We start from the raw sequence: 26,682 nt of genomic DNA, 5'->3' as shown, positions 1-26,682 counted from the left end.
TGAGTCTACGATGGCGGATCAGTCTTGTGTGCGCAAGGGAGAAAAGTGGGGAAGGAGTGCGCCGCCTTTCGTCGCGCGCGATACATCGGTGAGAATGGAGGAAAGGGGGGGGGGGCGTTAAACTTCTGTGATCTGTGACTGCGCAACATGCTTATTTGCTATGTTTGATGCATTATATTGACACGTGTACTTGTTTGTATTTATCGCGCGACACGTTTCACCGCCTAACAAATGTTATCGTACAGCGCAGGACGCGCCTGCATGTATCCGAAGTTACTGGAATGTTATCGATGCTTCCATCCGCTGTCTGTGACCAAGCCTTGTGTATTTTGATCGCATGTGTGCGCGACGCGAAGAATGTAGAACTTTGTAGATGGCACGCGGGTGCCAGCGATTACTCTGGAACATTCGACGACAGATGTATAAACGCGGACGCGCTTGACCCGCTGATCAGATTTTCGACGATCGCCGACCGTGTTCGCCGCTATCGGTGTGCTATAAGTGTAGCCTGTTTTTGTGGGCACAGGTTCGCCCAATAAAAGTTAGTTTTGTCTTTCACAGTATTGCTACTGTGTTCTTAACGTCACCATCATGTGACAATATACAATGACTTTTGTTTCGATACGTAGATTTATGGAAACTTATACGTATATATAAACATGTTGTTGCGAGCTTTTGCGTATACATGCAATGAATTGTGTTCCCAGTGACCCATTTTTGCCCTTTATGAAGCTGTATCTTCCCATATTTATATTCCATTGTATCTTCGCATTTCTAATGTATATTTTGCAGAACTCCTGCTTTGTATATGTGCTCTCCGTTGCGACTATAATATTGGTGAAATTACTCACAATACACGACCGGTGAGGGCTGCTCCTGCGCAATACATTGGAACGAAGGACAGCATCATTGAGACTTTTTCCTGGCCATTGCTTATGTTCAAAAATGTAAGGAAGGTTCTTGAACTTAAATTTCATTAAGGTATTTGTCCTCAACTTGTTCATTTCATGGCCTTCACGTTTTTCATATGAGCGGCATGCACTCCTTTGCTGGTTTCGAACTAATATAGTTCTAAAGTTCATGTGATATAATCTTTTAAATAGACAACAACGATGGATACAATGATATCAGTGATTTCTGGCACAATATTTGTGGGACATGCGAATATATTCTTTTATGAAAAGATACATATTTTACATTTCTTTACAGTGCGTAGCGCTCAAGACTTCGTTTGCAGCATCTTTGCAAAATAATGAAGTTATTATCATTAATGTATTTTATCCCTCGACAAATTCTATAAGGAGCACGCTGAGTTGGAATGTGAGCCCCCCCTCCCCCGAACGAAATTTCTGGCTACGCCACTGATGCTCAAGTGCACTTACTGCTCAACTCGAGGAACAGCCCTTCCACAAAATTTCCGTCATGAAAACGGCTCTCTAGGTTCTGTAATGGAGAACAGTGGTTTCACCAATTTTAACTGTCCACATTGAATCAAACTTGCTCCTGTCTTGAAGGAGGTCCAGGTGATGCCAGACAGCAGCCTTTCAACAGAGGGAGCATGGCTTGTGTGGCATTTTTCTTTGGTTGTTTCAGTCAAAGCAAAAATAGTGACAGAGTTGCCAGCATGACTGTGAACAATGCTGTGTATAGCTAACGCTTATTTATTCTAAGCCCTTTACCTATTTATTAACCTGCACTTTATCACATTGAACGAGAAGAAACGGGATTAACTGATGGGCCCTAATTTTATTAATCACATCATAAGAAGTTAACAAAAACACCAAGGACAACACAAGGGAAATTACTTGGACTTACTAATTGAAATAAGGAAATTACAAATTAATGGGAATGAAAGTGGATGAAAAAACAACTTGCCGCAGGTGGGGAACGATTCCGCGTCTTCGCATTACGCGTGTGATGCTCTACCAAACGAGCTACCATGGCGCCGTCTTCCCATCCACTTTCTGGGGTATTTATGTGCTACTACAATAGCTAACACTGGGAGTGTTTCCCAGCGCCATCACTCGGAAACCTTGGCGGCGGATGTGAAACACCCTTTTTGCCGCAGGCGTCACGACTACGTGACCTTTTTTGGGGTGAAGGCAACTGGTCAGTAAATCCACACGTGCTACCTGAAGGTATCAATGTTGCGGATTGGAGAGCCTCGTTGTGTAATGAACGAGAAGAAAGGGCGTTGATCGCGGGACTCGGTTTTTATTAATCATGTCATAAGAAGCCTACAAACAAAGACACCAAGGACAACACAGGGGAAATTAATTGTACTTATTAACTGATATTAAGAAATTATATAATAATGGGCCGGAGTAATGGACTAGTAGCAGATAAATACTCCAGAAAGTGGAGGTTAATTGCTAGAGCATCGCACGCGTATCCGAAGCCGTTGGATCGTTCCCCATCTGCTGCAAGTTGTTTTTCATCCACTTTCATTCCCATTAATTTATATTTTTTATTTCAGTTATTGCAAACAAGGAATTTCCAATGTGTTGTCCTTGGTGTCTTTATTGGCTTCTTATGATATGATTAATAAACATACGGCCCCTCGGTTAATCCCCTTTCTCCTCGTTCATTACATAACGAGGGTCCCGAATCCGGCAACATTGATGACTTGAGGTAGCGCGTGTGGGTTTATTGACCAGTTGCCTTTGCCCGAAAAAAAATCACGTCCTTGTGACGCCTACAGCAGAGAGGGTGTTCCATATCCGCCGCCAATGTCTGCAACTGGTGGTGCTGGCTAAAACTCTCAGGGTTCTACTAGGAAAACATAAATGCCCAAGAAAGTGGAACGGGAAACGGTGCCGCGGTAGCTCAATTGGTTGAGCATCGCACGCGTAATGCGAATGTTGTGGGATCGTTCCCCACCTGCGGCAAGTTGTTTCTTCATCCACTTTCATTTCCAATAATTTATCGTTTCTTTATTAAGCGCAAGTAATTTCCTCTATGTGACCCTTGGTGTCGGTGTTTGCTGGCTTCTTATGATATGACTAATAAAAAAATCGCTCCCCTCGGCTAAACCTCCTTTCTTCTCGTTCACTGAATAACGAGGGTCTCGAATCCGGCAACATTGATGGCTTCAGGTAGCACGTGTGGGTTTTCTGACCAGTTGCCTTCAGTGAAAAAAAGATCGCGTGGTCATGACGCCTGCGGCAGAGAGGATGTTCCACATCCACCACCAAGATTTATGAGCGGTGGCGCTGGCTAACACTCTCAGTGTTGTTCCTAGTCGTAACACCTACATAACCAAGAAAATGGATGTGAAGACGGCGCCAGCGGTAGCTCAGTTGGTAGAGCATATTCTTACGTGTAGAAAGACACAGACGAACGAGGCTATTTGCAGGTCATTTGCAATGGAACCAGACAGCCAGGCCAAACCTCGCTCGCGCTAAGAGCTGCGACCAACTTCATTTTCGTTCTCCTGGCGGGGCGTCTCTTGCCCATCGCCCGACGATATCGTAATACTACCCTCCCCCCCCCTCCCCGTTGGCAAAAGCGCCGTCACGGTGCTGCTAAATATCCAAGGCGCGTGGAGAGTAGGGCTTGAGTCGGGCGACGTGGACAATGTCAGTGACTGTCACAGCGGAGGACGTAGTGGGCATGGCTAGAACGATTTCATAGGTGACATCGGTCACTTGGCGGAGAACGCGATATGGGCCTGTGTAACAGGAAAGTAGTTGTTCCACAAAGGCCGACTTTACGCGATGGTGACCAAAGCAACACGAGGGTTCCAGGCACAACATGGACGTCACGGTGACGGAGGTCATAGGGTTGCTTCTGCTTGTCTTGAGACACTTGTAGACGAGGGCGTGCAAGTTGGCGAGCATGGTCACCATGGGCGATAGCATCACGGGCATAATCGCTAGTTGAAGCGGCGGACGGAAGCACAGTGTCCAGTGGTAGCGTCGGTTCTCGACCGTACAAAAGTTAAAACGGGGAAAAGCCAGCCGTTTTGAGACGGGAAGAGTTGTAGGCGAAGGTAATGTAAGGTATAGGGAGGTCCCAGTCACGGTGGTCGTCTGAAACGTATTTGGATAGCATGTCTGTAAGGGTGCGGTTCAAACGCTCAGTGAGGCCATTCGTTTGGGGGTTGTAGGAGGTGTTAAATGTACGCTGTATTAAGCAGGCACGCATTATGTCATCAATGACGTTGGCCAAAAACGTACGGTCACGGTCTGTTAACAATTGACGCGGAGCACCATGCACCGAAATTAAATCATGTAGGAGGGAGTCCACAACATCAGTTGCGCAACTAGTCGGAAGAGCACGGGTTACGGCGTAGCGGGTCGCGTAGTCCGCCCCGACTGCAACCCACCTGTTTCCTGATGTAGATTCCGGAAATGGGCCGAGAAGGTCTAAGCCGACACGATGGAAGGGCTCAGCAGGGATGTCGAGCTGCTTCAGGCGGGGAGCTGGGAAGGCTTCTTGCGTCGTTGGCAAAGTTCACAAGCTGCGACGTAACGCCGTACGGAACGGGCAAGGCCCGGCCAGAAAAAACGGGGACCTACACGGTCATAGCTTCGAGGTACGCCGAGGTGTCCTGCCGTTGATGCATCGTGAAACTCTTCTAGAACGGTGGAGCGGAGGTGTTTAGGTATTACAAGTAGGAACTCAGAGTCGTCCGGATGAAGGTTACGACGACACAGGGTACCGTGGCGGAGGACGGACAGGCGTAGAGCATGATCAACCGGACAGTGTTCAAAACGGTCTATGAGTGCTCTGATGTAGGCGTCACGACGATGCTCGTCGGCGAGATGAAGTAGCTGTGATACAGAGAATAAGCGAGAAGCACTGGCAATATTGGAGGAGTCAAAGTCGTCAACAGGGTAACGCGACAAGCAGTCAGCGTATTGGTGCAGGCAGCCAGACTTCTACGCCACGGAATATGAAAATTCTTCTAGCCTCAAAGCCCATCGACCAAGCCGGCCTGTAGGGTCTTTTGGTGTTGAGAGCCAGCAGAGAGCATGATGGTCAGTGACTGCAGAAAAAGAGCAAACATGAAGGTAAAGACGGAACTTCGAAACCACCCAGACAACAACAAGGTAATCTAGTTTCGTAATGAGTGAGTGAGTAAAGACTTTATTTGAAAACAAGGTATTGACGGATGACCTTGTTGTTAGGCAGCCACGAGCCCCTGGGCCCGGGCGGCTTCTTCAGCTCTCTCGATGACCTTGGCCTGCAGGTCAGGGTCGTAATGGAATAGTTGCGCTCCAATGGTGCTATGAGGTTGCTCGCATAAACAATAACGCGATCCTGGCCACGCTGACGCTGGGCTAAGACGGCACCTACGCCATGACCGCTGGCATCTGTACGCAATTTTGTAGGGGCATCAGGGTCGAAGTGGGCGAGAATGAGTGGTGAGATTAGAAGAGTGACGAGACGAGAGAAGGTGGCGGATTCTGAAGTATCACACAAGAATTGTACGCCTTTCTTTAAAAGATTATTGAGGGGTCTAGCAACTGCCGCAAAATTTGGAACAAAACGATGAAAGTACGAACACAAACCTACAAAACTTCGAACATATGCGGCTGTCTTCGGAACCGGAAACCGGAACCGGAAACAGCGCAAGTTTTGTCGGGATCAGGCTGTACACCGGAAGCGTCAACGAGATGTCCCAGAAGAGTAATTTGGCGGTAGCCAACACGACATTTGGATGAGTTAAGTGGCAGCTTCGCCTTTCGAAATATATCAGGTATAGTTGTTAGACGCTCAAGGTGAGTGTCGAAGGTTGGCGAGAAGATGACGACGTCGTCGAGGTAGCAGACGCATGTGGACTATTTGAAACCTTAGAGCAAGGAGCCCATCATGCGCTCAAAGGTGGCAGGGGCGGGTATAATCCAAACGGCATTACTTTAAATTGGTATAGCCATCAGGTGTGATGAACGCGGTTTTTTTCTCTGTGCATATCCTCAACAGCAATCTGCCAGTTTCCCGAACGAAGATCAATAGAAGAAAAATAGCTCGAACCGTGCAGGCAGTCAATGGTGTCGTCTATACGTGGGTGCGGGTAGACGTCCTTCTTAGAATGTTCAGATGACGTTAGTCTGCACAGAAGCGCCACGTCCCGTCCTTCTTCTTAACCAACACCACAGGTGACGGCCAGCGACTCCAAGAAGGCTCAATGATGTTTTTATTTAGCATTTTGTTCACTTCACTTAGAATTACTCGGCGTTCCGACGTAGAAACTCGATACGGTCGTCGGTGAATAAGCATAGCATCGGCAGTAAGAATCCGATGCTTGACCGCGAGCGTCTGGCCTAAAGGGCGATCGTCGAAGTCGAAAATATCTCGGTAGGACGATAATACTTGGCAAAGGTCTTCAGCCTGCGCATAGGACAGGTCCGTCGCAACCATTTTCTTTATGTTGGTATCGGCGCCCGAGGCTGGCGCGAGGGGCCAGCTAAGCTCGCGAGAACCATCGGTTGATAACGCTGCCACGTGCTGGTCGCCGAGACAATCAACGTTGGCCAGGCAAATACCTTGCGGTAGAATTTGCTTTGCCAACCCAAAGTTAAAGATAGGTATGCGAGTACGGTTCGCAATAATAGTAAGCATACTTTGAGGCACGGTACCGTCATAATGTAGTGGAATGTCGGGCAGAGGAGTGATAAGGTACTCGCCATCAGGAACTGGTGGGGAAGACAAAAGTTCAATTTAGGCTATTGACTTTGGCTGCAGGCGAAGAAAGACGGTGGGGCGTAAGCGGCATTGGGGTGCGTCAGAAGGTTCTGCGAGAATCGGCAATTCAAGGCGAAGGGTACTGAAAGAGCTGTCAATAACAGCCGAATGCGCGGAGAGAAAATCAAGGCCGAGAATGAGGCCGTGGGGTCAATGAGCAATTACAGTGAAGAGGACAGGAGTGTGGCGGCCGGCGATTCTGACAAGTGCCGTACACATGCCGATGATAGGCACAGTACCGCCATCCACAACGCGGACGACACGTGCTGACGCTGGAGTGAAGAGCTTGTTCAGCTGTTGTCGGAAGGCAGCCCTCATTATAGGACATTGTGCTCCTGTATCGATGAGTGCAGTGGCAGGGCAGCCGTCAACGTCAACGTCAAGAAGGTTTTGGTTGGTAGGTAACGTGAGCAGAGGGTTTGAGTTGAGGGCAGGGTCGACAACGCAGCTTCACCTCCAGAAGCTGCCGTGCCTAGTTTTATGGCTGGATCGGGGAGGCGATAGGCGGCGAATAGAAGCCACGGGGTTTGGGTGAATGAGACTGATGGCGTCGAGGTGAGGGCGAGCGGCTGTAGCGAAGGTTCGGAGCTGCAGCATCAGCGGCAGTACGTTCATCGCGGATGGTATAGGGAACTGAAGGTCCAAAGGTGCTGGAATAAGCGGCGGCGTATGTCCAAGGATATGGTGGTCATCGGTTGCGGCAGTGTCGAGCGACGTGGCCGATGCGACAGCAGTGGAAGCAGATTGGTCTGTCATCAGGGGTACACCATTCGGATGAGTTGCGGCGAAACGTGTCAGAAAAAGGACTGTCGGGGACGAGGAGGGCTGCTAGAGAACTGGGAACGCTGGGTTGAGACGTGGAATACACGTAGTTGAGACCCATGTTCCGAAATTCTTGTCTGCCGATGGCCTGAATCATCACAATGGGGGTTTCTGGCGGATCAGGAGGCGTCGCGGAGATAGCTGGCGAACAGGCGGTCTCGAGTTCGCGGCGAACAATACGGGAGACGTTGTCACACGTGGTGGTCTGACGTGGTCGACCCTCACATATCGGTGTAGCAGCAGTGTTGCTTAGCTACGTGATATGGTGTGTGGTTGGGTGACTCTTCGCTTGTTCAAGGCGACGGCATTCCTTTATGATGGCGTGGATAGTCGAGACGTTGCCGAAAACAAGCAAATTGAAAGCGTCGTCGGTGATTCCTTTTTGCACATGTGCCACTTTATCGGAATCGGACATATTATCGTCAGCTTTGCGGCGTAGAGCCAAGACGCCGAGGATGTATGAAACGTACGGCTCTGTAGATGACTGAACACGAGACGCAAGAGCCTTTCTCGCGCAACCTTGCGCCCAAAGGGGTCGCTGAACAGTTCCCGTAGATTTTCTTTGAAACTGTCCCAACTGGCTATCTCGTCTTCGTGGGTTTGGTGCCGCAGACGTAGTGTGCCACCGAGATAAAAGATGACATTGGCGAGCATAATCGCTGGGTCCCACCTGTTAATAGCACTGGCGTGTTCATACAGCTTGATCCATTCGTCAACGTCCTGTCCCTCCAGGTCAGAGAACACATGAGCGTCGCGATGTGGGGCAACCGTGATGATTGGAGCAATCGGTCAAGCCTAAGCCGTTGCGAAGCCGGGCTCATCACCGGGAGGCATGGTGACAAGCTCGATGTGTCGACCACTTCGCAGTTCCGTGGCGAGGGCGGTATCGCTAACCTCCACCAGAATGTTTCGTGTGAAAAGACACAGAAGAAAGAGGCTATTTACAGGTTATTTACACTGGAGCCAGACAGCCAGGCCGACCCTCGCTCGCGCTAAGAGCTGCGACCAACTTCATCTTCGTTCTCGCGGTGGCCCGTCTCTTGAACATCGCTCGATGATATAGTAATACCATCAACAAAATGTTCCAGCGTAGTAGAGATTTCCTCGCAAGTTGTCGAAGGGGCCAAGCGCGACATGAAAAACGAGTGCCTTCCAAGCACTGAAACCAGCGTGCTGGAAGTAGTTGCCCCCCAGCGACTGCATCGTCTTCGTCGAAGGACGGAACTGAATATGTTATAGGCCTAGCCGCACATTTCCTTCCCGCGATGACCCACCCACCGGAGTGGGTGCCGATTTGACGCTGGGCTGTTCTCCACGGACCGACGCGAAATCTGTGGATAGGAAACGTAGACTTGCGGCCTGTGATCAACGGGACGTCGATGAAGGCGCCATAAGAGGGCCCTGGTTTCCGTCACATTCCTGCTGCTGCGTACATTTGCGCAATAGCTCTGTGTTCCGGGGCAATTGCAAGTGAAGGCTGTTGTTGCCCTTTTTCAGATCCAGAACCACATTTGTAAGTGACGAGATTTTGTCGCACAGGGCCTGTACAACGACACGAAGTTGGCCGCAGGTTCCATCGCAGGCGGTGACGTCTTGGTCCAGCGAGGCACTTGCAGGCGGCATTGTGAGCCCTGTATTGTCGCACCCGCTGCGTCTAGTACATTGGGAACACTTGTACGTGCTCGATACCATGGACGTATATAGTTCGTACTCTTCGTAAACGATGTCCAAGCACTGGCAGTGGAAGCGGCGGCCAGAAGGCCCACAGCATCGGAGAAATTGTTGTCCTCCGAAGAACGCCTGGCAGCTGGAATCGCACTTGTCCTTTGAACCCGTCATGGCATGTCAGCGCAAGAAGCGGCCGTACGTTGGCGGAATCGGGGAGCGCGGCAAGAACGTGTGCGTGCTCCTCCAGTGCGCAGAAATGAATTAGCGTTTGAATGAGCGTGTTCTAAAGCTTCTAAGTCCCTCGGTTACCTGCGTAGAAACTTGCGTAACGCACCTTCTAATATACGGAAATTGGCATATTTAACCTACGTTCGTCTGCAACTAGAATTTGCTTCGTCCACATGGTCACCATATCAGGAGTACCTTATCAGCATGGTGGAAGCTGTTCAGAATAGAACAGCCAGATTCATCTCGCGAAAGTGTGACTGTTTTCCCCGCATTTCCTGAATTAAGAAAGAAATTTTACTTCAGTCATTAGAAACTAGCCACGTGATAGCTCTCATCTCTCTATTTCACAGGTAAATTTATACCAATACATATCTCACGGCCTGTGAATTCATGCGCATTTGCGCACGTCACGGTGCCTTCACAACACGCTCAGTTTCCTGCGAATACATGGTAAAACGCAGGCGTTTATTTATTTATTTATTTATTTAATACAGAACCCACAGCGCCAGTGTGGCATTACAGTGGGGGGGGGGGGGGGTCATATAGTATATACAACAAACAGTACAAGTCATTTCATAATAAATGCTAAATAATTTACAGCACAACATATACATCCCGAGAAACACAACTTCAGTCACTTCATCATCACTGCCACTCGTTATTGCACATTGGAAGTCTTCCGGGTCACATCGCATCCATGTCTATAACCCCGAAACTTTTCGTGGTAACCTGAATGCGCTCTTTGGTAACACTGTATACCATGTTCCACTGTCCTATTTGTATAAGCTTTGTCTTGTTAATTTTTTGGTCTCTTTTTTATCATCTTTTTTTCCCTTTTTTGTTTTTGATGCTGCATTTTTTCTTTTCTGTACAAACTGTAACCCCCCTGATTCAATGCCCTTCAGTAAGCCTGTAAGGTATTATGAATAAATAAATAAACATGTAATTGAGTCTCAGGGATGACGCGTGCCCATGTTTTATTCTATGCAACAAATGAAAAACTATTTCAATCGTCTATCAAACAATCAATTTTTTTAAATTGCCGATATTCCACAATCTTCGCCTTGCCATGTAAAGCAAGTACATCGTCCTGGCCTGTCCAGTTACCTTAACCCATGTCTGCAAGTTCTCTTAACAGCATGAGCAATTGGACCATGCACCAAAATAGTCATTGCAGGAAGACATCACAAATGTTTGAAATGTGAATAAAAATGTTTGTCAGCATGTGAGTTATAATAAATGGGCCCACTGTATTTTTCATGCACAATATATTACGTTGCAGGTCACCAGGCGGCCTGATTAAGGGAGGCTGAAAATTTCTGAGCAGTCAAAACACACACATTTTATTGATGAGGAGTCCCACGCAGAGGAAAATTGGTTTGTCAAATATTTGGAAGGTGCATTGTATACGACGCTCAACATGTATACACACTGAGGCAATTTCAGTCTCCGCTCCTCGCAGTCAGTGAACTGCACCCGTGACAAAAAATGTTCAATATTTAGCTCATCATTTATCTCACGTGCTTATCTCACGTGCTTATGTTATCTCGATGACGTTGTTGTTTTTGCCTCTGACTTCACCACGCACCTTCAACGCCTACAGCGTGTTTTGACTTGCTTAGCGAACTCTGGCCTTCAACTGAACCTAAAGAAGTGCCGATTTGCAGAGCGGCAGCTCACGATACTAGGTTATGTCGTCTCGAAGGATGGAATCCTCCCCGATCCAGCCGAACTTCGTGCCGTAGCTGAATTTCCTAAACCGACGTCCGTCAAAGAACTGCGCAGTTTTGTAGGTTTGTGTTCCTACTTCAGGCGCTTCATTCGCAATTTCGCCGCCGTCATATCACCCCTGACGAAGCTCCTTGGCAGCAACGGACCTCTCCATTCGTGGTCGTCCGAGTGCGACGAGGCGTTCACTAAGCTCCGTCGTTTGCTGACGTCTCCTCCCCTTTTGCGCCACTACGATCCAACGGCACCGATTGAGGTACACGCTGATGCCAGCGGTGTTGGCCTCGGCGCCGTCCTAGCGCAGCGCAAAGAAGGGTTTCCTGTATATGTTGTGGCATATGCAAGCCGTATGCTTACTAAAGCCGAGACCAATTACACCGTCACGGAAAAAGAATGCCTGGCGATCATCTGGGCGCTTACCAAGTTCCGGCCCTATTTGTATGGTCGCCAATTTGATGTCGTCACGGACCACCATGCACTATGCTGGCTGTCGTCATTGAAGGATCCCTCAGGTCGTCTCGCCCGCTGGGCGCTTCGCTTACAGGATTACGATATCCGCGTACTGTACCGCAACGGACGCCAGCATGCTGATGCGGACGCCCTCTCACGTTCTTCTTTGCCAGACGACAATGCCTGCTGCGCAATATCCCAGCTTGACGTTTCTTCCGTCGACATTCGGACCATCGCTTCTGAGCAGCGCAAGGACCCCTGGATTGCCTCCATCATAGACTGCCTTGCTGATCCGTCATCGCAGCCAACCACTCGTGCATTGCGCCGTCAAGCTCGCCATTTCGCCATTCGCGACGACCTGCTTCATCGACGCGATCACACCTCTGACGGCCGCCAGTGGTTAATAGTTGTACCTCGAAGCCTGCGTCCTGAAATCTGCGCATCATTCCACTCTGATCCACAGTGTGCGCACTCGGGACTTTTCAAAACCTACCAGCGCCTCCGACGACGCTACTACTGGCGAGGAATGTACAACTACATTCAAAAGTTCATTCGTTCATGCCCCGACTGCCAGCGCCGAAAATCTTCACCCCACCTCTCGCCAGCTGGCCTGCAGCCTCTACCCCGCCCTACCCGGCCGTTCGGGCGCGTTGGCATCGATTTGTATGGACCACTTCCCCTGACGTCGGCTGGTAACCGCTGGGCCATTGTGGCAGTAGATCACCTTACACGATACGCTGAAACCGCCGCTCTCCCACACTCTAAAAACTAGGAAGGGTATCGCAGGAGTGAAGCGGCCGGTTCACTCTTCAAAGCGTCGTTTTACTCTCGCAAAATGTCGAGGAGAGTGAAATGCATTGTTCACTCTCTCACCAAGGAGAGAGTGAAATGTGCTTTTCACTCTCCCCCTTCAGAGAGAGAGAGTAGTTCTACTCTTGCGGCAATAGAGAACAAAACGTAGCGTGATCTTCTGCTTCAACTGTAGGTGGCTGGCCCCGAACATGGCAATGTATCATTCATGCACGCTGAGCAAAGAACACATCGTTTTGCTTCTAAGAGAACAGGCCGCCGCAGTTCAAAGGAACGCGTAGCGAGCGCTCTACTTTTTCACTCGGAGTTCTCCACCGCGCGCGCGCGCGCTCAAGATCGCGGAACAACACAGCACTAGAGAAAGGTGATCTTTTATTGTGTCTGTAGCTCTCAATTTACTCATCACGGCTTTTCTTTGAATGCCTCAACCGTTGAGCTTCCTGCTTCTGCTCCTCCAAGTACATTTGTCGCCGGTTCCATGTGCCTAAAACTGGTATCTGCAGCTCCTTTGTAATTTGAACTTTAAGGATGTCGCTTTCCTTCTATTACCTCCACAGACAATTCTCTGTGACATGCGAAGAATGTCACAGAAGGGAAAAAAAAAAACACTTGGCAATGTCTGCTATGTCTAGCCAAGTGTACAAATTTAAGGACTTTCCAGTACTTCTAAAAATTCCAGGCTTTTCAATGCCTTGAAAATGGCATTTTAGAAATAAAGGGTTTTCAAGGATCGCTACAAACCCTGGTTTCTAGCACCTAAATAATTTTACAAGCTTATTTTGGCATGGAGTTCGGAAATTCATGCTTTTTAGCTAACGCTGCATCATCTCTGTACATTGAAACCACGAGAGCGCAACCATTTTGGAGTAAAGAAAAATACTGAAAGCTTTTAATACCACTCTTTTTCTATGGAGCTTCGTATTGCCTAGTTAGGTTTACGAATGTGCCTGGTTTTGGTGGGCGTTTCTTCGACATTTTCTGTGAGAAGTAGATGACTAACCCCCGTATTCAGAAATGTATATTAATACAAAGCCCATGCTTGACTTTATATAAACGACGCCTGGTGCGAACGTCCCCCAGACGCTCACTGCCTTTCTTTTGGTGCGTTCACGACTTGCGTCATTTAGATCAAGTCAAGCATGGGCTTCAAGTTATGATGCATTTCTGAATATGGGGGTAAGCGTGCGCTATTTCGGGCAACGCATTGTGCCATTGACACTGAGAGGAAACGGGGAAAACAAAGTTAACGCCCTATACTCCTAAACTTTCGCGTACCTGTGGTGTGCGTGTATCGTGGAAGAAGAAACAGCGCTAACACCAGGACGAAAAAAAGCATCGACCACACCAGCGCTTCGTGGTGTTGTCCATGTTTTTGCGTCGTCCTTGTGTTGCGCTGTTTCTTCTAAAATGCTCAACCAACTAGCCGGCAAGTCTATCCTGTGCATATATATTGAACACACGTATGAATGTAGATGGTCTTCGAAGCTTTTAGAACGAGCACTGCCACAGGATACGAGCAGTGCACGCGTAACAAGTGGACACATTACTCATTTAAACATGCGTGCCAATGCATGTGACGCGGCTATCAGCATAAGCAGTCTCCAAATGCTGGAATGCGTGCTCTTCAAAACGCTAACGATCCGCTGCTAATGCAGGACAACAGCTCACAGCGGACTGAACCAAACTCTAAACTAATGCACCTGAAAAGAACGCCTACACGGCAGCGTGAGGCACGTCGAAATGCCTGGTACTGGCATCGCAGTTGACCACATACGAATGGAACTGGCGGAAAAAATAAACAGAAATGCTCACCAGTATACGCGCGACTTAAATTCACATACGTGGATGGTTGGCACGATACTTTGTATCCGCGTAATTTCGGAGAACATATAATGCATGGACTGGAAAAGCACTCGATCGTGAGCTGAACGGCACATTTGTTATTTTCCTGGGGTGACGACAAGCCGTGAATAGTTCTCACGTCGTCGTCTACGTTGTATTCCTCCGTTAGTCGTAGCAAGGAATGGAAATGATGCAAACGCAAACGTATTCCAGTACACAACAGCACAGCACACTGCAGAGAAACTCCAACCACCGCAGCCGATTCCTCAAATACATTTGTTATGTATATAAGCTCTAAAACAACACGACTGAGCGTGGTGGCTTTGTGGTATAATGGTTAGGATGTGTGCTTTGAATTGTATAGATGCGAGTGTACGTGGGTTCGAATCCACGTGATGTATAGAACAATGTGGTTCTCCATAAGTGTGTGATTCCGTCGACTATTGTGTTCTAATTAGATTATGTGTCTCCTGATTGTGAAATATGCGAAATATTTGCGGATTAAATGTGAATTAGCTTTTTTTTCTCCGCAGTGGCGTTCGGGACACATACGCATAGGCCGATTACGAGCCGTCACGACTCATGGTAGGCAGCAAATAGCCAGGAAAAATGACTTTAAAATCCTGCATAACATTGCTCACGCCTATTCTGAAGGCCGCTTGGAATTGGGCCACTGAGTCTGAGGAGCCGCCTAGAGAACGGTGTATCAGCGACCCTAATTTGATCTGATTTCCTGCCTGCATGCGTGGCCAGGACTTCGCTAAGAAGGTATTGGGAAGAGTAGTTGCACTCTGTTTGGGGGAGTAGAAGTACTCGGTCTGGTGGAGTGCCATTACCCCTACGGTGAGAGTATTACCACTCTGCGGAAGAGTACTAGCACTCCCTGTGGGAAGAGTATTATCACTCTGCAGAAGAGTACTAGCAATCCCTTGCGGCGGAGTAACAAAACTCTGTCAACAGGAGTTGACCTACTCTCTCTCAAAGAGGGTCGATCTACTCTCGAAAAGAGAGTGAAATATGGGACAAGCCGCTACTCCCTCAAAGGGAGTGCCCGGCACTCTCTTAGTTTTTAGAGTGCAGCAGCTACAGCGCGCGATGTTGCATCATTCCTGCTTCGCCGATTAATTCTGCGGCATGGTCCACCTCAAGAATTGCTCAGCGATCGCGGACGCGTCTTCCTGTCGGAAGTAGTTGAAGCGATTCTCAAAGAGTACCACGTTGTTCATCGTACGACTACGGCGTACCACCCTCAAACGAATGGCCTCACAGAACGCTTCAACCGTACGCTCGGCGACATGCTTTCAATGTACGTTGCCTCCGACCACACGAACTGGAACGCCATTCGGCCATTCGTCACCTACGCGTATAATACCGCTACGCAGAGCACCACTAGATTTTCGCCCTATTTCTTGCTGTATGGTCGACACCCTTCGCACACCATCGACACCATTCTTCCGTACCGGCCGGATGCATCCGAGTACGTCCCTATTTCTGCCCCGGTCAGACATGCAGAGGAGTGCCGCGACCTCGCACGGGTCTTTGCTTCCGCTGATCAAGAGCGCCAGAGGAGCACTCGCGGTGACGCCACTGCCACGGTCACCTTCGATCCGGGAGCGCTCGTGTGGCTCTCAGTCCCTTTAACTGCCCCTGGCCTCTCAACAAAACTGGTCCCTAAGTATGAAGGCCCTTACCGTGTTCTCGAACGCGCATCTCCTGTAAACTATGTCATCGAACCAGTTGAGCCATCTGAAAACATGCGCCGCCGTGGACGAGAGATTGTCCATGTCGACCGTTTAAAGCGTTACTACGACCCGCTCATCGTGACGAGCTGTTAGGTCGCCGGACGGCTCCCTTCTCGCTCCCGGGGGGTGATTGTAGCGAAGAGAGACGCTAGTGGGTTCAGCGCTACTGGCTCTAAACGCTAGTGGGTCGAGCGCTCCTGCTCAGCAACGGCTCTCGTGCTTGGAAGCTGTGACTGCCCTGCCCGTCGACGTTGCGCTGCTCCCGAGCTCTGTCAAATAAACACCTTTAGAGTTTATTTATTTATTTATTTATTTATTTATTTATTTATTTATTTATTTGTTCATTCAAATGCGTACATATCGCCCTGGTGGCATTACAGTAGGGGGGACGAGGGAAAATAATGGAACACTTGACAGCACCAAAGTAGTAAATTGAATAAATACAGGCATAAAATACAGCGTCCTGATGAGCACTGCAGAAAAGCTGTGGCAAGATAGAGAAACACTTCATTGTACCAAAGTAATAAATAAACACAAGCAACATCAATGACTGGACACAAAAAAGAACAAGCTACACGTACTGAGTAAGCATATCGGAAAAATTTGAACGATCAGCAGCAGTTTCAACAACGTCAGGACCAGCCGGTTCCACTCACTGATAGTGCGCGGAAAAAAAAGGAGTTCCTATAAACAGCCGCGAGGGCAAAATATTCTGTATTCTTTAAGATGTAATCTCGTCGCTCAGACAGTAACTCGGTGCCTGTAAGTATCTACTGGTATTTCATTGCACACTACGTCCCACAAAAACACGAGGCGAAATCGTTCACGGTGCAAGGAAAGGTCCACCCAGCTGATTCGACGTTTAATATCTGAGATGCTGATGGGAAATTGGTTACAACTAGTGACAAAGCGAACGGCGCGGTTCTCGATAGGTTCTAAACTATTAATGAGATACTGTGAATGGCGGTCCCACACAACGCATGCATATTCATGGATAGGCCGGACATTGGTTACACATAGTGTTTCCATAACGTTTTGCGGAGCATCCTTGAAATTTCTTTTAATAAAGTTAAGAACGCGACCTACCTTCTCAGTTATAAATTGAACGTGACGATTCCATGAAAAATCTGAAGAAAAGGTAACTCCTAGGTATTTAGCTTCGTTAACTGTGGCGAGGGGATGACTTTTAATGTGATAATTTGATTGCATGGGGTTACGCTTTCTGGTGAAACGGATATAGCACCACATTTAGAGACATAAGCTACTTTTGACACCAACGGGATATAATATGGAGATCTGACTGTAAAGCTAATCGGTCTGAATCATTTTTAATTTCCCTGTATTAAACACAGACACCAGCGTACAGCCTGATTTTTTTATGTTATTCCAGAACCAATATCATTATTATAGGTTAAAAAAAAGCAGGCCCTAAAATAGAGCCCTGTGGTACTCCGGATCACACAGGAGTGGTGGAAGATTCAGCTCCATTTATGATTACTTTCTGTGAATGGTCAGTTAGATAATTTTGCAGCCTTAGAAGAATACTTTGAGGTAAACCGAAAACGCACAGATTATAAACGAGAAAAGCGTGACAAACTTTGTCAAATGCCTTCGGAAAATCAAGATGACAGTGGTCAGTTTGAACAGCATTATCGAATGAGCTAAATGTGTCTTCGGAAAATTCAGTTAGCTGTGTAACACATGGCCTCCGTGATCTAAGCCCATGATGATAATCACCAAATTATTATTATCACGATGGGAACAAATAACAGTGTAAATAACGTGTTCAAGCGTCTTACAAGGAACGCTAATTAAAGAAATTGGTCTGTAGTTCGAGACGCTGTCCTTCAATCCTCGCTTATGAATAGGCACTACATTTCCTATTTTCCATTCTTGGGGGAGTACCGAAGTGCCCAGAGATTTTGTGAACAGTACGGATAAATAATCAGATATGGTGTCTGAACAAGATTCAAGGACAAAGTTCGGTATTCTGTCAGGTTTAGCAGCAGATTTATGTTTTAGCTTCCGAAGAAGATTAAGAATACCAGAAATACCGTATTTTCGCGATTCTAAGCACCCCCCGATTCTAAGCATCCCCCCCCCCCTCTATTTTCGCGAAAAAATTGGGAAAAAAGTTTGCATGCGAATCTAAGCACCCCCCGTATTTGTTAGGAAGCGCGCGTGGCCAAGGCCGCAGGGCGCTTGCTCACTCTGTCAACGAGCCGGAGCCGTCGGAGTCCCGAGGTGGCACGGCGTCCGCGGCGCGAGTACGCCGTACAGCCTGACTTTATCGGATGTATGGCAAAAGCTACAGAAAGCGTCCCCATCAACCATCGCAAAGAGGATTTCGGACGCGGGTCTAAGTGGACGTTGTGGTCAAATCATTTAAGAACTGCTCGATCACAAACCACTTTGACGGAACGGAAGACGACCTGCTGTGGGATACCGAGTGCGGCGGTTCAAGCGGTGCAACGAACTGGAGTGGCAGTGATAGTAACTGAGCATCCGACACAAGCGGTGGGTTCATAGTGCGCACCGATTTTTCTTTTGAATGTTCGCAAAATAAAATGTTATTTCTCGCACCCATGTCGTCGTGTTGTCGCAGCGAAAAGAGGGAGGGGGGGGGTCATACTAGATTTTTCGAATCTAAGCACCCCCCCTCACTTTGGGCATCGCGATCGTTAAAAAAAGGGGGTGCTTAGAATTGAGTAAATACGGTATTGATTGTCATGCCAGGCCTGACCTCAGAACTGGCACCCACGGTAACTGGGGTAAGCCTTGGTGCCGAGTCCGAAAAAAAAAAAACAGAGGCGAAATAATGGTTAAAGCAGGTTGCCTTGTCTTCATCACTGATGAGCATGCTACCTTCATTTGCTATCGGTGGGATACCGACCTCATCTGTATTATTTGCCTTTACTAAATTTCACAATTTTTTTATTACTTGCGTTGCGTGGTTCAAGTGAAAGAAAACTTTTTCTTTTGCTAATTTGATTTTAGAGTTTATTTCCCCACTCAACTGCTCAAGTCCCATAAAAGCAGGCCAGTTAGTCTGGTCTATGTTAAACAATATTCTTCTTCAGCATTTATTTGATTCCGAAGCCCTTGTCAACTATGACAACGTCTCCCTCGTCAACAAAAGGGTTCAAGAAACCTCTTTGCTGAATACACTTATTTTAAAGTTGGAACCTGGCAAAAGATCAGACACAAAAGTGACTGAACCATGCGGTGAAATACCGATTAGTCCTTTAAATGTATATGCAGACTTGTATGATGAAAATGTTGCAGACTACAATGCCAGAGAGCTTGCTGATTGGCCTTTGATTTCTGTTGCATCAAATATTGCACATGTTGACGAATAATTGCGGTGGAATGCAAATGACGTTACCTCCTGCATCTCCACCTTGGATATGCACAGTGGAACCTAGGTTATTTTAATGAAAGCAGAACTTATTCAAATAATGCGAATTGCTGATATAGTTGCAATTGATATGCAGAACCCATTTGCGAGGTCTTTTTCAAGGAGACTTTAGCCCAAAGCTACGAGGAAAAGAACTCGTTCTTCTCGGTAAGGCTCCTTGGACTGCCTGCCCTGCTGGGGTTTTGTTCTTGTTGCTTTGTGCATGAGACCTTTATTTCTCCGTCTTGGCCAGGGTTCAGAACCTTAAGGACACTTTGAAACATCGCGTAATTTGGGAGGCCAATGTAAAATAACATGTCGTAATTGCTGTGCTTGAAGCGATCAATTGATAAATGCCTGCCAATTTTCTTCTCCAGTTTCTTTGCGTTTTCTCTTAAGAGATCCAGATCCCGCCTAACATTTAGCATGGCAAAATGCAACTTCTCTGTTTTACCTTCAGTTAGCTGAAGCTCGATTTCAGTGCCTTGCAATTTCTATTTTGTTGCCTTCAGTTCTTGAGTTGTTTGTGGAAGTAGTTCCTGAAGATTTTTGATTGCTTCTTCATGTGCCCTGGTTTCTCTCCACCCTGGACAATCTAAGCCGCAAGAGCTTGGCAGCCAGTCTGAAGAAATGTCCATCTCAGCAGCACCACAAGTGTCTTTGGGTGCGACGTTGACACCTGCATCAGGTGTTATGCTGTGTTATGCTGTACCACGGGCGTGTTGACAGCTGTCTGTTTAGGCATGTCTGTATCCATATTTGGCTGTGGCACAGAGATCTGAGCATGACGCTCCTTTGGTGGCATTCGCGTCGACGGAGGAAAATCAAATCTGTTTGGTACAGCATTGTCTTTCAGGTGCTTCATACCACATGCATAGTTAGAAAACAAATCTTTATCGATGAAATGTCTAGAGTAGACCTTCGCGTGGCTGCTTAACAGAATAGATTTCCTTCATCTCTTCTTATGGCTACTGGCCATTTGCTCTTCAAATGAGGATCCCTTGGGCATAGGTAAAAAACAATCCGGCAAATATGAATAGGTTACAGTGACAAATTCTTTAAAAAGATAAAAAAATTCTCATTATTTCAAACTTCTGCAGTGCTCCAAAAACTCATACTGACGAATTTGCGTAAAGTACAGATGGCTGTAAAAAATAAGAAAGCTGTCCTTACCGTTATTCTCTACTGATGTAGGAGCTTGAGCACTTAGGATACGACTATTGTTAAGCGATTTCCGACAACGGAGCTCATATTTTCAGTTTTTTTATGCTCTTGCAAACATGCAGTTGCAAATACATACTAGACAGGCGCAACATGCAAAACCTCTGTTTTATTTGCGGTTTTATGGAAGGTTTCGTGGTTATCACTGCTTAGTTTTCATTCAAGTTTCACAACATGGGCACATTTTCTAATGCGCATTGTTCAACAAGATACTTCTCAATTTGCTTCCGGCAAATGACGGCAATTTTGTTCTAAAGTATGCTCGGCCGCGTTCTCGGCGCTGGCACCACATCAATTCAACCTGGCACGACGGAAAAACAGCACTGTCCGACGCAGTGAGGGCTTGGTCCGTGTGGACAGAGGTATGGGCTGATCAACCAATGGCGGACGACCGTAGTTCGCGCCTCCGACACTAAGAGCGCTGACTTTTCTAAGGGGTGCATTACTTTAAGTTCGCTCCCCAGTGAGCGAAAACTAGTAAAGTGGTACCGGTCTAAAGTCACGCAACTGCTCTGATCGTTCCAACTATCATCCCATCTTTCGAACATGCATCGCTTGTAAACTCCTAGAACATATAATATATTCGCAAATAGCATCGCTTATTGATCAACCTTCCTTCTTTCACAAATACCGTAGTTTGCGGCCTGCTCTGTCATGCGACACACAACTTTTTGAATTTATTACCGAACTTCGCCTGAACATGGAATCACCATTTCAAAATGATGCCATCTATGTAGATTTTCCCCAGGCTTTGGGTGGTATTCTCCATCAGCGACTTTTGGATAAACTTTCCTGCCTTTGCCTGGACCCTCTCGCATTGTCATGGATGTGCTGTTTTCTTACCACTGTCGGAAATTGACGTTCAGCCACAACTAACGTGACCTCCGGGATAGTGCACGGGCCGGTCCTCGGTCTCTCTCTCTCTCTCTCTTATTTTCAAACACGACATTCCGTATTTTGTTGTAGCGTTACAGACAATACACACCACGCAGTGCTTCGAAAAGTCCTATACATTTAATAAAACTTGGTGTTCCAACTTTTTAATGAAACTTAACATCTCCAGTCACAGATTTATGCAAATCTGCCGTAAGTACTCTTAACAATATTACCTCTACTCTTTAAACTCGATGACCATATCTAAATTCCATCAGATATTATTTTCGGTATCATTACCAATACCAACTTGAACTGCCTAGACCAAGCCACAAAATTGGCGGCCGACACTTCTACATCATTTTGTTAATTCAGGCGTACCCTCATCCTACACCCTACAGCTGCACGAAAACTTGCCAACGAAATTTACATGCGAAGTAAACTTGAATACGCCTCAGCTATCTGGAGCCTCCACAAGCTTCCTTAATTAACACTTTAGAATTATTACAAAATCTCACCACCTGATTCAGTTCTTCCTGGTGCAGCCATGGGGAAGATGTGAGTGCGAATAAATCATCCCTAAAACTCGAACCATCGGTGTTCCGCTGAGAAATTGCCAAGCCGTGCATTTTCCACTGCCCATGCTATAACTTCCCACAACTACATAGGAAGCTTATCCCACCAATCTGTACATGTCGACATACCTTTAACTATTGCAACATGCAGTGTTTGCGTAGCTCGGAATCTTCCTTTGATCGATCTTGTTTTACCTAGCGCCTTCACAATGTGGAACAATTTACCAGAGTGAGTTATAACGAGCATAAGCTGATTACGGGTAAAACTGCGGCTTATGGGTACTCTCAAACTCTAGCCTTATTTTATGACCTTACTGCGCATTTTGACAATGGATGATTTTTATTTGCGGACTTTGTGCGCAGATTTTATTTTGCGTTCTATTCAATGAGCCTCTTCGTTCTGTTTTCAAAGGAATCGACAGCCCGAGTTCTGTATGAAAGTTGTAACCATCTCTTTCTTCCCTTCGTTGCTTACTGGGAAACAACCCCCCCCCCCTCCCCTTTCACAACCCTTAAGGGAGATGACGTTGCCCCTCTCATTCCGCGGCAATATTAAAAAAAGAAAGGCATCAAATTTTCCCAATGATGTTGTGCCAACGAACCATTCCTTGATGCGATGCCTTGGCATGAATGGCCTAGAAGTCGGTTGGATGAATGAGTGGCGGATTTGCGTTATTACCGGTGCCTGATACGCCTAAGTGCTAATAATTCAGAGCATCTCGGTACGAATCTGAACGTGTATTGCAAACGACGCTTGTGCTGGATTGTTTATCTAATGACCCCCTACCCTTAACACCTGCAATAATACTGGTCGCGCTCATGCTGCAGTATACGCTCAAGAACGAAATAAAGACGAGTGGCAGTTAGTTAAAGCATAGATTTATCAACTGTCTTGAAGTATGGAACTTGTTCTTTTTTTTGCGCAAATGTGTCACGCTACATCATAAAAGAAAGAGCATAATTGGAGTGTAAGTGAAGAAATACCTACTGCGGAGCTCTTTGCGTGTAGATGATCTACCAGGCACACTTCCTGTTTAAAGTCTTCCGAGGGGCACAGAATAAATGCCCATGATAGAATTAACAGCAGCCCTAGCAGCTGGAAGCAGCTGGAAGCAGCACTGGCTCCGCACAAGTGATTGGCCCGGCTAGGGAAACTTCGAAACTAAATATTTTGGATTATTGGAGACGGCAACAGCTCAAGAGAACTTCTGGACCCGATATTTGAGAGATTCTGCAGCATCACATTTATTTATTTTGGGGAACTTGAAAAAGCCTCCCATTTGACCTCCCCGGCTATTTCCCGAAAGATGACACCTTTGCTTATATCGCAGTGGTACTTACGCTATTACGATGAAACCAGGTGTTAGACAGCGTCGATCCTCGTTCACTGCAGAAGGTGCCTTCGTTGTGCACGGAAAAAGTACTTCCAACGCGGCCTGGCTTGAAGCGACCGCCGTCTGGCACGTGTGAGCTGGCGACGCCTGTGCAAGTGTCCCTCCGTTTGCGGGCACGCCGCCGCTACCGTACGAACCCTGGCGCACGTCCAGCGGGAACGAGGCCAAAAGAGAGGTGCTTATCTAGCTTTGTTATCGCGCCGTCCGAAGGGTATATTGTTGGAGACATACATGTCACTTACGGTTCCGCGTTGCGAACGTATTGGGTGCATAAATCTAGCAGGGCGTCCCTTTTTGTTTGTGCACGGAAATAATAAAGAAAAGACCTGCTCCATGAAGTATAAGTTTTATAATGAGATCACACGCATTTTGTTCCATTTGACAAAGCAGCAGATTCAGCCATGCTCAGTCGGGTCAGCGACCTAAACCTAGGAGAAAGGGTGCAAAATTACATCGGAGATTTCCTAACGAATAGGAAGGCCACCCTCACAATGGAATTCAAGTCTGAGGTGAGCGACATGGACAGCTCGAGTACGCCTCAGGGCTCCGTGATATCGCCCATGTTCTCTAACTTCATTATGATAGGATTGTCAGAAATGCTCAAAGACATCGAAGGAATCAATCACTCCTTACACGCGGATGTTATTACGACATGGATCTCGCACGGCAGTGATGGAACTATTTAACAGAAATTACAGGAAGTCGCAGATAAAATGAAGGAGTACTTTACAGGCACGGGGCTTGCATGCTCCTCAGTGAAATCCGAGTTTCTTCTTTACAGACCCACCCTCAAGGGCAGGCCGCCCAAGGGACGCATCAACGAGAGAGAGTACCAGGCGATACCCATTCAAAGAATGGTGGCGCCATCCCCATCATTAAACAAATCAGGGTCCTGGGACTCAACATTCAGTCGAAGGGAACTAGCGGTGATTACCAAGCTCATTACCAAGGTCGCTAACGCCATTAGGCTGATCAGGAGAATCATGCACAACTATCAGTGAATTAAGGAGGCTACCATTGTTAGGCTTATTCACTGTTTTGATATAAGCCACATCATTTACGTAACTGCGTACCTTAATTGGTACAGGGCAGAAAAAGACAAAATCAATAAAATCACAAGGAAAGCTTTTCAGCAGGCCATAGGTTTGCCCGAAAGTACCAGTACTGAGAAATTAATGCAGCTAGCCAGGCATAACACGTTAGAAGAGTTTATTTAAGCTCACCAGATAGCTCAGTTGGAAGGACTAGCCGGCACCCGGACTGGCAGAAGTATAGTGGATAAATTACGAATAAATTACCATAACCAGCGAGGACCCAAGGTTGCGTTGGCCAGAGATATTGGAAGCAAAATTGAAATCCCAAGTTTACCCAAAAATATGCCCCCGGAATTAGACCAGCGCAGAGCTAAAGCTCTACTCAAAAAGTGGGGCAATGAATGAAAGCGCTACTCGTGAACGCAGCGGGTTGTTCAAATCACCAAGCGTTTACAGCAGTAGCAATTAATACAAAGCAAGAAATCGTACACACCAAACCAGGGTATCCAAGGCTGCGGAGGAGGTTGCCATCGCTCTGGCTATTGCTTGTCCGAAAAAAAGATACGTTATTAGCGACTCTCAATCGGCTACACGAAATTACGCCAGAGGACGGATAGCAGTTGAGGCTGCAAGAATTCCGAACAGTAAAGCAACCTCATATCATCTAACGAATTTGACGACAAAGAAATCACCTGGTTCCCAGCCCATACACAGTGCTGATCCACCGGTAGACCCAACATTAACAAGTATGACTATCGTGTTGCGTGAGGACTCATTAACCGCGCCCGATTAAGGGAGGGCGGAGGCTCTGACCGAGCGGGAGATGAAACCAAAGGGTAGGTATAGACCCACCTCATTCAGAGACATTACTCAATTCCATAGAAAACCGAGGTGCATATATCCACCTCCTAGCCCAAAATTGGACAGGTCTCGTGTGGTTGACTGGAGGCGCCTTCAAACCAGAACCAGGCCCTGCACACTCTCAAGTTAAACAAATGGCCACAGAGGGCGAAAAATCAATCGAGGCGCGTTTCAGCGTAAGCGCGCTAATGTCGCTACTGCAATTTGGTCGCATACTTTAATTTGTGCTTTCCCTGCTAGGTGCGCTAAACATGCTGAATTTTTTACTTTACACAAACCATTGGCATAAACAATCGAGGTGTCTGAGGATGTTTTTTACCTCAGGCAAATAGGCAATTGATTTTTTTTTAATTTGATTGTTGAAGCTGCTTTTTATTCATAGCGTCAAGGTTTTTGCACTTGATTAACCACCGACAGCCGACAGCCTATTGGTATCGATGTGTTTCCTGGCCGTTGGCGTTCGAATACTACGGCGGTGAGTGAGTGAGTGAAGAAACTTTGTTGTGAATGCCTGCAGAACGGTTAGCCTTATCCTGTTAGGGAGGCGTTACTGTGACGGGGCCATGACGTCTTCGCGGCGTGTGGCGCCTCTACTTCGGCCGCGGCCGCACTATTCGCTTTGGTCGACCGCGCCTGCCCCTCTTTTGGGGTGGCAGCCTCCCTCCGGTTTCGCGCGGTCGTTGCCTTTCGAGGGCCGCCGAGATCTGCTGGACGGCGTAGGCTTGGACATCTTGGTCATAGCACCTCGTTGCGGCCTCGAGCCGCCGCGGGATCCTTGTTATCGTTGCAGCTTCGTGCGGATTCTTAGCACAGTCCCAAAGGATGTGAGCTGCAGTGGCTCTTTCCTTTTGGCACACACAACACAGATCACTTTCATAAACACTTGGACACACGTGCCTCATCAGCACCGTGGCGAATAACGACCCCGTTTGAAGCTGTCGATATAAAACAGCCTCCTTACGGGTCAAGCCCGAATGAGGTGGTGGCATAGTTCTTCGCACTAGTCTGTACCATTTCACGATTTCGTTGTAGGAAGTCATTTTGTCCTTGGTTTCCCACCACCACGACGGGTCGGCTGTAGTAGCAGCGGCACGGTTGGTTAGTCCTCGCGCCGCCGCGTTCGCCGTCTCGTTGTAGTTTGCGTTGCCGCAATCCGACACATCACTGCCCATGTGGGCCGCAAACCACTTTATCACCACACACCGACTTTCACTCGCGAGATCCACCACACGCAACACACGCGCGGATTCACCACACACCCTTGGCCACCTCCTCAGCTGGATGCGCCCCTCGAGTCCGCACACTCGCCGCTGTTCTCGTCGCAGCGGTCGATGCCCCGACGACTGC

The 26,682-nt window shown here is 47.5% G+C and overlaps 1 protein-coding gene and 1 non-coding gene across 3 annotated transcripts in view; one reads left to right on the top strand and one right to left on the bottom strand.

The window, feature by feature from the left end:
- LOC139056422 (monocarboxylate transporter 12-B-like) overlaps nucleotides 1-23,590 on the bottom strand; it is a 141,515-nt gene extending 117,925 nt beyond the window's left edge. Inside the window, exon 1 of one of the 2 annotated variants that reach the window (XM_070534652.1) lies at nucleotides 23,388-23,590. The gene's annotated coding sequence lies outside the window, so the exon portion shown is untranslated. The remainder of the gene's footprint in view (nucleotides 1-23,387) is intronic. The other variant, XM_070534650.1, reaches the window with a different exon arrangement.
- TRNAT-CGU (transfer RNA threonine (anticodon CGU)) lies at nucleotides 2,816-2,888 on the top strand. Its single transcript has one exon. It is a non-coding gene; the product is annotated as a tRNA-Thr (tRNA).
- Nucleotides 23,591-26,682: the final 3,092 nt, after the last annotated feature.

This window comes from Dermacentor albipictus, chromosome 2 (assembly GCF_038994185.2).
Source record: "Dermacentor albipictus isolate Rhodes 1998 colony chromosome 2, USDA_Dalb.pri_finalv2, whole genome shotgun sequence".
Taxonomy (NCBI): Eukaryota; Metazoa; Arthropoda; class Arachnida; order Ixodida; family Ixodidae; genus Dermacentor; species Dermacentor albipictus.
The sequence above is the reverse complement of the archived record's forward strand: the minus strand, read 5'-3'. Positions and strand labels throughout refer to the sequence as shown.